Genomic DNA, 12,350 nt, shown 5'->3' on the forward strand with positions numbered 1-12,350 from the left:
GTTGGGGGAGGGGGGGGGGTGTCACACACCAACCCCAGCATCATACAAGTAATCAGGCAGCTCTATAGCCACTGAAACACTTGTATGTAACAGCCAGCTGTTCAAAGTTTCCTGGTCTTGCTCCAGCGCGGAAAGGACCTGACAATGTATCCTTGTGAAAAGGAAAACATGTGTTGTGGGCCTTGTCAATGGTTGATGGACTATGATATTTGTTGGTTGATCTGTAAATTCTAGTAAGAAAAGCATACAATACGAGCATACAATCCATTGTTATTCGCTTTGTGAGGGCACTGCAAAGTCCATGAAACGCTTCCAGTAGACACACACCTTTTTCTGTGTTGGTGGTAAAATGACTATAAAGTCGAGTGGCTCAGAATCAATCCCACCCCCTGTTCTTATCAACACTCTAAGCCACACAAAGAGCTCAGATCCAGTGCTGATGGTGCTTTAAATGTTATGACCAATGTTAGGTTACATTTCATCTCTCTTCCTGTAGATAGTAGAATAGGTGGGAGAAAAGCAAAAGGAGTGCCTCCATAATGTAAAACTGATTTATTATATGTTCAAATGATAGCTGAAAAGTTACGTATAAACAGCCAATAAAAACGAGCATGTAAAAATATGATCTCAGGATGAAACGAGATGGACAAACGAAATGAGGCAAAGAAGTGCTAGTGACAAGCTGAAGCCATCTGCACGCAAACCTTCATCCAGTTGATGCGTTTCAGGAGCCAAGCCCCTCTCATCAGAACCTTTGGCATTCGTCACTAGCACTTCTTAACCTCATTTCATCTGTCCACACAACTGTGCACTGTTGAAACTTTAAATATGGAGTTCAACGAGTAGTTTTAAATATAGGTATAGTAAACTACCGCCACCAGCACCCCCACCAGCACCACCACTATTTCTACTACTGTGCTGTCACAATAACTGCATAAAAATATACACAGTGCAAAGCCGCAGTTAATATTCATACAAATGTGAAGTGAGAATTCGCATAGGTAATTTTCCTTCAGTCATTATCCTTGGTGTTAATATAGCTAATTATTATACTGCAATCTTGTGGTCGTTTTGGGTTATTGTACCTTGTTTTTCTGTGTTCCCTCCCATCTATGATGTATTTCCCAACAAATATGCAAACAATAAAGTTCTTTGTGGATGAAAAGGTATTTGGTGAGTTCAGCTATCTGATAAGGATGGTCCGCAGTGATTATATCTGATTATACAGGCCAGGCATAGAGGCCTCAGCAAGGGATAAATCTCTAATACAACAATCGGAGTCAGAATAACTACTACTACTACTACTATTACTACACTACTACTAATTTTTGTTATTATTATAATGATTATTATTTTATTTGGAAATTCTTTATTAGATTTTTTTTTATATACAATAGATCCTAAAGCTGTATTTTATATTAACCTGACTAAATAAACAAACCAAAAAATACAAAACATATAAATAAAAATATTTTTCAAAATTGACAATTTTTATTAAAGTAGCATGTAAGTGATACATAACTGTAGGCATCAGTTAAGGCGTCAAAAATGACTAACATTTCACCAGAAACCACATTGCATATACAATACCGTTTTCTATAATGGATTTGTTTCATTATACATCACAATATATGATTTAACCACATTTCCATTCAACTCCTTTTTATTGCGTGGCTAGGGTTTCATTAATTATAGCATGTATGTTATCGTTACGGCTTGCTTTGTCCATAGATCACAAGATCTAACCGATACCTATCTAACTTTATGCATCTATACCTAATTCAGCATTTTTATAATATAAAGAATATATAGTCATGAAGCAAGAGAAGAAAAGAGTGTGAACACCAGCGTCTTCCAGGATATCAGTCCGCATGAGCATCACCTACCACCTCTCTCTCACTCCCCACTCCCAAGCCAGGCTCCCTCCGTGCCCTCCTTATTTGGCCCTCCCTCCCCCTCTCTCATTCCGCGTTCTCCTCATGAGCATCCCATGTTTTCCATATCACTTTATGGGCTTCAATTGTGTTATTTAACCACGCTGTTAGGTATTCCATCACCATTACATCTTTAATCCTAGCATATAGATCAAGTTTGGATGGGGGAAGTTTACGTTTCCATTGCAGTGGAATGAGACAGCGGGCTGCCGTAAGGATATGCGATGTCAATTTCCTATTAGCCCTTGAAAGGTTAGGGAAGGGCAAATAAAAATATTTAATGGTCCCAATGATAATAAAGTAAAAACACGCACAAACCTATTATACATTTAATTTAGAGAACTGTTAGTAACAAATTACATTTTTAAAAACCAGTAGCAATATTTATAGTTATACTGTATATTACATTTTCAGGAGACTATCAATGCAGAAAATATTGACAAAAGAGATGAAGTATAACAGGGAATTGAATTTCTGTTCAGCTGTCCTAGGGAAAAAAAATCAATTGTTTTCTAATGTCTTCATTTGCTTTGCCATTTACATACCTAATTCTTTGTTGTTTAATTTTTTCATTTGTTATATTGTTTTATATTTTTAGGAGATGATTTATATGGGTTCTACTTAACACACTGTGCAGATGAGTTCTAGTTATTGTAAAATCCAACTGACAATCCATAGCACTATCAGCACCATGGACAGCATCCACATGTAAGTCAATTCAATTGTGAGTTCAGACTATGATGTTGAAGGAGAACTATGTGGTTAGGGCTTTTCCCCATAGTTCTCCTTAGATGCACATTCTTCTTTTATATATAGGCTGTGTGCATTTATTTATTTTTTTGCAAAAGGTAGACTATGTTTTTAAGGTAAAGGGAGCGGACGTTTTGGTGATCACCTAAATATATTGACAATTTAAAGCAGTCTTTTGATCTAGGTGAACCTACCAGTTAACATAGGGAGTGTGGTGACCTTAAATTTTCTCTTCTGCAATTCAGCCATACAGCTTGGTCATCAGCCGTCAATTGGGATGTGAGAGAACAGAATGAAGAGGTTGTCTCTCTGCTCTGTCCTTCTGAAAGCATGGGTAGGAAGGTAGATTGACAGCATGAGAAAGCTGCTGTGTATATGATTATGGGAGGGTGCTATCAAGACAGCTTTCATTTTATATAAAGGTACATTGAATTGTTTTTTTTAAGAACACAATGGACTAAAGTGATTTGGATTCATCATTTTTCTTTTTCTTTTCTGTCTTGAGTTGCAATGGGTCCCCCATAATAATGTCACCAAGAGACTCTATTTGCTGTCTGGGGTTGTTTTTCAGTTCTGACATTTTACAGAACAATAAAAAATAATAGGAAGTAAGTTTTTATATAGCTGTGTATCACTGTGTGAGTGGATAATTTCTACCTTGCATACAGTAATAATTTCCTTCATCTTCTTCTTTCACTCCATTGATTTTGAGATGATAATTTGTTCCAGATCCCAATCCACTGAACCTCTCTGGGACCCCGGTATATCGCTCTGTTGCTTTCCCGATAAGAGGACTTAAAGGTTGTCCCGACTTTTGTTGGTACCAGTATAAAGTAATACATTTAGCATCAGAATGGTAAACATCTTCACTGGACGTACATGAGATGGTAACTGTGTCTCCTGGAGATTTCACAATGTATTCCGGAGTCTGAGTCATCACAATCTGACCACAGGAATCTGAACAAACACAATGACGTTATAAGAGTGTAAATGATCTACATGGAAAGGCTGAATATTCCTATCTCTGTATTCAGTAGATGGTTGGAAAGCTGAGTCAGCACTATTCATGATTGTTGACTCCAATTACTGAATACACCAAGTGAAGGAGTAAATCACTTCTACTCTTCTTTATTCAGTAGGGAAATACCACCATGCTCCAAAGTAAAGCATTCTCCAAATGTTACCGGTCTGCTAAAGCTGATTTAATGCTTTACAATCTGCACTAAATCCCCAGGGTAGTAATGACACTTGGAGTTCTCATGTCTAAATGTTTTATCAGCTGTAAAAGTAAATGAAGAATTATAATACAATACTTTACCTTGTATATAAAAGTAAAAGATACAGAGCAGATATGTCACCAGAATCATCTTGATGTATCTGGACTGTCACATATACAGATCAATGGTTTCCAGCTGTTTATATCACATGAAATCTTCAGGGAAATAACCTCAGAGATCCTCTATGTAAAGCAGCAGACATGCAAATTACACGGGTCTCTTATTTCTATACAATTATAACTGAGTGCAGTCACCCATATAAAGGATTAGCAATCATGCATTATAAAGTACTCAGCCAAAATGTTGTGTTTTTTTTTTTAGTTTTATGTAGGTTGGGGAAGGGTTAGAGCCTCTGTTAAGATGTTAATGCTATTTTCTTTCTATTTTTTTTCTCTGTTGGTTCAATGTGATGGACTTATGTTTTTATTCATTCGGACTAACTATGTTACTTTATAGAGCTCCATTAAAGAAAAACTCTAGTAAAAAAAAAAAAAAAAAAAAAATTTTTTGATTGTGATTAATCCAGAAAAGTTATGTGCAATGATTTGTCAACCACATCTGGAGGGTGGCTGGGGATGCTAAAAATCATAGAAGTTGACAAGAAACCAGCACTGCAAAGCATGTTAACAGTGCATTACGATGTACCATACAGCACACACCAAAGCACCTCTTTGTGAACTCTCTCCCTTCTTCTCTCCTCATCCAGTCACAAAAAAAGCCTTATATTCTTTTAACTGAATGCAAGGCTTTCTGTGAATAGAAAATGGAGAGGACAGGCAGGTAAACAACAGGATTTCCTCCTATCCATTCACAGAATGCCTTGCATTCAGTGAAAAGAATATGATGATTTTGTGACTAGATTGCATTGTGGTGAGGTGGAAAAAAATAGCACATAAAACATATAAATAAGTAAATATATATGTGTATATACACAAACACACACTTTTTTTCTTTTCAAACATACAAGGCTTCCTTTGAGAATCACTATATCATCATAAACGTGCCCCAAACTTATTTCCAAAAATCTAACTGAACTGTCCTTCTTCACCCATCAACTAATAAAAACAGAAATTCCTACAGTATTTAAAACAAATAAATGCAATAAAAATTCACAGATTGTTACTATCCACATAAATTCATACAAAGTGAATGCCACAAGTTCAATTTCAACTAAATTCCTTATGCCTTTAAACCAGTGTGGGATTTAAAAAGTTTTCAGCAAATCCTCAATTGCTTTTACCACTTCTTCCACTTGTGTTCTGACAAGAACTCAAACCTTTACTCACCCTAAGGGCTCCTTCACATGGACGTGCACATCCATACAGCGTGCACGCCTGTGTAGAGACCTGTTCCTGGTAGGGTGTGTTATTGTGTGCACTTGCCAGTATTTCCCTATGGGAGGAAACAGCTGCCTGTGTATACAGGGTGGTTCTGTGTTCAAGTGTGGGCACCCAGACCCCGCACAGATGTGCAGGTCCGGGTCTGCATATAACCACGTGCAGCCACGTCCCCCCATTAGAAGGTACAGGTGGCTACATGGAATTACTTGCAACACCTGCTCCTTCCGGGAGCAGGTGTCTGCAAGTCGGTGCACCCCGTATGGATGTGCACCCCATGTGAATGACCCCTTACACTTGCAATAGGTCAGAAATAGAGATGAGCAAATCTTCATGGGTTTGGTCAAAACATTCAGTGAATCTTGCCCAAAAGTTAGCAAGTCTATGTCTAAAAGTCTATGAGGACAAATCTTATTATTCAATTCTGGCTATTTGTAGGGCAAAAAAAAGGCATGGGACACGGGAACGAACAAATACCAGTGCCAAAATAAAAAATACAAATAATATAAAACTATCTATTACTAAACAGAATTGTCAACTCTCCCTACCAGCTACAACATTGTAAAGGCACGGTTGTTAACCGCATGAATCGCGGCAAACTGCGCATGCGCGGGAAATCGCGGCAAACGGCGCATGTGCGAGAAATCGCGGCAAACTGCACATGCGCGGGAATGGCGTCAAAATGTGCGGGAAACCACACGGGAAGTGAGGTAGCTATCAGTATCCTTGGACTATTTAAGGAGGAGTCAGCCTCTCTTTCATTGCTGATGGTCTTGTCAGCTTGATGTGTTGTATCCTGTGTTCCTGTATTGTTTAAAGCCTGCCTCTGACTCAGATTGCCCTGGACTACTCTCTTGCTTGCTGCCAGCCCTTGACCCCGGCCTGTTTCCTGGACATTGAGATTGCCTTACGATTTTGTACCTTGCCTGCCCGACCGGATTTGACCTTGGCTTCCTGACCTCTCTTCTCAGCTGCTCCCCCAGTGTTCGTTTCCAGTCTTCGGCACTCGTGCTCCTCGTTGCCCTGCGCCCTTCTGTTCCAAACTCCAGGGGTCGCAGGACGCGAACCACAAGAGGCGCCTCCCCATCTTCCAGTCTCAGCCTCAGGTACGTGATAGTACCATCAGCCGAAAGATGTCTGAGACTGAGGGGGGTGCGTTCTCTATGGAGGCCCTGTTCCAGCAACTATCTACCCTGACCCAGACGGTTCAAGGTCTTCAGGATGGTTACTTCCAATTGGAGGGACAGGTGGGGTCACTAGTCTCTTCGGTCTCCTCCAGACTACCGCCGAGTGATCCTGATCCTTCACAACCAGAGGCCACTCCACCTGCAAACTGAAAAGAAGGACCATTCCCTTCGTCCTTGCATTGACTATCATGAATTAAATAAAATTACGATAAAGAACCGCTACCCCTTGCCCCTGGTCCCCGAGTTATTTCAACGCTTCAGGTCTGCTCGGGTCTTCACCAAACTGGATCTCCAGGGTGACTACAATCTGGTGAGAATCAGAGAGGGTGATGAATGGAAGACGGCTTTCCGATCGCGATTTGGGCATTTTGAATACTTAGTTATGCCCTTCGGGCTCTGTAATGCCCCAGCCACCTTCCAACATCTAGTCAACGACATTTTCAGAGACTTTTTGGATCTGTTTATGGTGGTTTATCTGGACGACATTCTGATTTTTTCACCCTCCCTTGACCTACATCGGACGCATGTTCTGGACGTTTTACGGAGACTCCGAAAACATCAATTATACGTAAAGTCCGAGAAATGTGAATTTGAAAAGGACTCTGTCCAATTCTTGGGTCTCATTATATCAACCACGGGCATTGCCATGGATCCTCAAAAGGTATCGGCCATCTCAGACTGGCCTGCTCCCATTACCAGCAAAGGGGTCCAACGTTTTGTGGGATTTGCACATTTCTACCGGAAATTTATCAAGAATTTTTCCGAGATCATTAGCCCCATTACGCAGCTGACCAAGCAGAACACACGTTTCCAATTCGGATTTCACCCTACTTTCTTACCTACCTTCTGCTCCACCACCCAGGTTCCAGCGGTATAAGACCGAATGCAGTTTCTACGGTCCAACACACGAGTATTGCATATGGCAATTGCCAAGGCTCAGCGTGACCACAAGACCTGTTATGATCGGAAACGTAGGGGCGAGCTGGATCTCCAACCTTTGGATAGTGTGTGGCTATCTACCCTTAACTTACGGCTCTCCTGTCCCTCTAAGAAGCTGGCCCCGAAGTTCCTTGGTCCTTTTCGAATTCGGAGGAAGATTAACCCAGTGGCCTACGAATTGGAACTACCATCCTCTTTTAAGGTGCATCCCGTGTTTCATGTGTCCCTACTCAAACGGCATGTTTCTAATCCTTTTTCTGGCCGTGGCTCGGGCCTGCCAGCTCCTTCTGTTGTTGATGGGGTGGAGGAGTTTTAAGTGGAAAATGCAAACTGTGCATGCGCGAGAAACCGCGGCAAACTGCGCATGCGCGAGCAATCGCTGCAAACGGCGCATGCGCGAGAAATCGCGGCAAACTGCGCATGCGCGAGAATGGCGGCAAAATGTGCGGGAAACCACACAGGAAGTGAGGTAGCTGTCAGTATCCTGGGACTATTTAAGGAGGAGTCAGCCTCTCTTTCATTGCTGATGGTCTTGTCAGCTTGATGTGTTGTATCCTGTGTTCCTGTATTGTTTAAAGCCTGCCTCTGACTCGGATTGCCCTGGACTACTCTCTTGCTTGCTGCCAGCCCTTGACCCCGGCCTGTTTCCTGGACATTGAGATTGCCTTACGATTTTGTACCTTGCCTGCCCGACCGGATTTGACCTTGGCTTCCTGACCTCTCTTCTCAGCTGCTCCCACACAGTGTTCGTTTCCAGTCTTCGGCACTCGTGCTCCTCGTTGCCCTGCGCCCTTCTGTTCCAAACTCCAGGGGTCGCAGGACGCGAACCGCAAGAGGCGCCTCCCCATCTTCCAGTTTCAGCCTCAGGTACGTGATAAACACACACCAAACAGTATGGCTGCCGTGATCCCACCATTTTATAAAAAGGTGGCTGGTCCATCCATTCCTTTCTTCCATTATTAGCTCTTTTGACCAGAGTGAAAGGCTATTATAGGTCATTTCTTATTAAGTTTAAGGTCAAAAGTTTGTGACCCCCGCAAACCCCAAAAGTCTGTGAATTGAGAATTGAGAACTGGCCACAATTCGCACGTTCAGACCCAGATTTTCAGCTGACAGTCCAGTCTTTAAACACTTTAACAACAGCTGCTCTGAACATTTAACGAATTCTGTTGTTTTGCTATTGGCTCCGAGCGCCAACAATCATCCCACGTTCAAAGGCTGTTAAATCGCGTTAAAGTGCTAAATGTGCAGCGCTAAAAGTAATAATATTAGAATCCAGTGTAATCAAAATCTATAAATATTAATAAAAAATTTAAAATATTGTGAAGTAATCAAATGAACAACCATATGAACATATAAAACAATATGTGATAGGCTCTATGTTGCCTCAGTGTGGACAATTAAATCACTCCTGTGCCCAACAGTCCTTCACGTCATGTATCCTCGAGTTCCACCTATATTTTGATTGAAAAAAAAATAAAAAATCACTCCTGTGTTACTTTGATAGTGAAAACTTCAAAAGTGCATTAGTAATATACAAAAAACTTCAAATGGCTGTGTATCGGCTAAATTAATAGCAGCATAATCAATTTAAACCAGTTTAAACCAGTCCCAGATGGTAAACCATCTAACATAAATCATCTAACATAAGTCCAAGTGCAAAATGGTGATAAGTTCAAAGTGAATTTGAAGAAAAACAAAGGAATATTTCCAAAAAGGGTCTTCCCACACCACTGTGTAGATTTCCAAAGCAATTTCCCCCTCTGGGGTGCGCACTCACCCCACTGCTGTGGAGGTAAAGCAGTGTGATTAGATCAGAGGGTCCACATCTCCAGTATCTCTCTCAGCAATGCCCCGTCCGTCAGGGATTTATAAAAGCATAAAAGAGAAAATTAAAATCATAAACATCGGCCGGTCAAAAAGGAATATTTCCAAAAAGGTTCTTCCCACACCACTGTGTAGATTTCCAAAGAAAATTCCCCATCTGGGGTGCGCACTCACCCCACTGCTGTGGAGGTAAAGCAGTGTGATTAGATCAGAGGGTCCACATCTCCAGTATCTCTCTCAGCAATGTCCCGTCCATCAGGGGTTTATAAAAGCATAAAAGAGAACTTCCTCATGGTGTAGTAGATATAAACGTTTTTTTTTAAACATAGAAACTTACAGTTAAAATCGTAAACATCGGCCGGTCAAGTGCAGCGTGCAGCTTGCTAGTACTTCCTTGTTGAGCGTGGTATCACATGGAATAGGCCCGCCCCGACGCGTTTCGTCACAGATGACGTCCTCAGGGGGTCGCAGGTCTATCCATTGATACCACATAGGAGCTTATATAGCTAATGTTAAAATCATTACTGTAAAACTGATACATCCGTCAAAAGTCACTACTTAAAAACAACCACTAGATGTCCTCAGAATACATAGTTAATTATTTAAGAAAAATCCATCTATAACAAATCATGTTAAAATTACAAGTGTCAACTATTATTATAAACAAGTGGTGAACTTCATATTTAGGAGATAAGCTAAAGGAACTAAAAGGAGGGTGTCAAGTGCCCACTATTTATTGGTCAGGAAGCAATTCAAATCGAATTCTACATTTAGTCCTTTAGTGACTATGGTATCAAGTGTAAAAATCCATTTGGATTCATTCTGGGACACTTTCTGGATAAGGTTGGTGCCTCTCCAGTGTTTTTCCACCTTATCTATTCGTACAATTTTTAGTTGTTTTGGGTCACAATTGTGAAATATTTTAAAGTGTTTGGAGAGACTATGATTATTATATCCCTTTTTAATATTATTAATATGCTCTTCGAGCCTTTGTTTCAGCTGTCTGGAAGTTGTCCCGACATACTGAAGACCGCAGGGGCATTCTAAAAGGTAAGTCACATACCTGCTATGGCATGACACAAACTTCCTAATCTGATAAGTTTTTATTTGTCGTGTTAGACCTGAACCCTGTAATCTTATTCCTTGTACCCGTTGTCCTACAGCTAATGCAATATTTGCATGGGTAGAATCTTATGCCATTAAAAAGAGTTATGTTTTCTTTAGGTGGGTTAATTACATTTTTAATCAATCTGGTCCTGAGGTTCGGTGCCCGTCTATAGACTATTTTTGGTTTGTTAGGAATGATTGGGCCTAGAGTACGGTCTCTCTTAAGTATATGCCAGTGTTTAGTAAGAATGCTTTCAACCTGTTTGTATTGAGCTGAAAAATTAGTAATGAATAAAAGGGGTGGTGGAGTTTTTGATCTTGTGGATGGCTTCAGTAATTTTAATCTATCCCTATTCTGCACTTCTGTTCTTTTCTGTTCTTCTGTATTTTTCCCAGATCTTTGGTATTATAACCTTTTTCTTTAAATGTTTCCAACAAAATCCCTGATTGTTCCATAAAATCTTTATCCCTTGTGCAATTCCATCTAATTCGGGAAAATTGACCTTTAGGGATTCCTTTTAACCACATAGGGTGATGACAACTGAAGACTGGAATATACCCGTTTCTATCAGTTGACTTAAAATGAGTTTTAGTAACAAAATTGTAACCTTGTATGGAGATATCTAAGTCCAGAAAATGAATGTTGGTGGTGCTGATGTTATTAGTGAAAGAGAGGTTGTATTCGTTAGAATTAAGAGATCCTAGATATATTTGGAGGGAATCTACATCCCCCTCCCATATAAATATGATATCATCTATATATCGTTTCCACAGTTTAACATTCTGGATACCTTTTTCAAAAACATAGGTTTCCTCCCACTTGGACATATACAGATTAACCAAACTGGGCGCAAATTTTTCACCCATGGCCACTCCCCTCTTTTGAAGATAGTATTCACTATCATGCCAAAATAAGTTTTTTGACATGGCAAACCCTAAATATTGGATAATAAATTATTTTTGCTCTACTTTATATTCTGAAAAACGATTCAATGCCCATTTTACCGCTTCTATACCACCAGTGTAAGGGACGATATCACGTCAAATAGTGGAGAAGATGTGGAGACCTTATGGCTAGAGCTCGATATGGCGGACCCTAGCCGTAAACTTATTGTGGGTATTTGCTAAATGCCTCCGAATATGGTGGAGGAGGGGGAAGCAAATCTACACTCCCAAATTGAAATAGCTGGGAGGGAGGGCAATGTAGTCGTGATGGGCGACTTCAATTACCCGGACATCAATTGGGCTAATGGTACCTCAGGATCGACAAAGGCGGGGCGATTTCTGAACTTGTTGTAGGAAAAATGCCATCCTAGATTTAATAATTACTAATAATGGGGAGTTAGTTGAGGATATTGTAATTGGGGAGACACAGGGTAGTAGTGATCACAATGTGATTACTTTCAATATTAAATACAGGAAAGGAAAGAGGGCGGGACGGACAAGAACCCTTCATTTCAGAAGGGCAAACTTCGATAAGTTGCGCAAACTAGTGGGGGAAAAAATTGGGATAACTCATTTCACAACCTAAACTCAGACCAAATGTGGGACTGCTTCAGGAACACATTACATATTGCCATTTCAAAGTGTATACCATTGGGTAACAAAAACAAAAGATTAAAGACTAAACCGATATGGCTAAATAAAACTGTAAAACTACATGTTAAGGCAAAGAGAATGGCATTTATAAAATATAAGATGGAAGGGACGGCATTGGCGTTCCTTAAATACAAGGAATGTAACAAAAAATGCAAACTAGTAATCCGTGAAGCTAAAATAGAATGCGAAAAGCATATCGCCGCAGATAGTAAAAAAAAAAACTAAAACATTCTACCACTATATATACAGTAAAAAGGTAAGAAAGGAGCAGATAGGCCCAATAAAGGACGAAAACGGGAAGTTACTCACAAGTGACAAGGAGAGGGCCGAGGCGCTGAACAATTTTTTCGCCTCAGTATACACTCAGGAGGGAAACGGGTTCGACGTAAGGCC

The sequence above is a fragment of the Nanorana parkeri genome, unplaced genomic scaffold, assembly GCF_000935625.1.
Source record: "Nanorana parkeri isolate BGI_ZX_2015 unplaced genomic scaffold, ASM93562v1 scaffold2675, whole genome shotgun sequence".
Lineage (NCBI taxonomy): Eukaryota > Metazoa > Chordata > Amphibia > Anura > Dicroglossidae > Nanorana > Nanorana parkeri.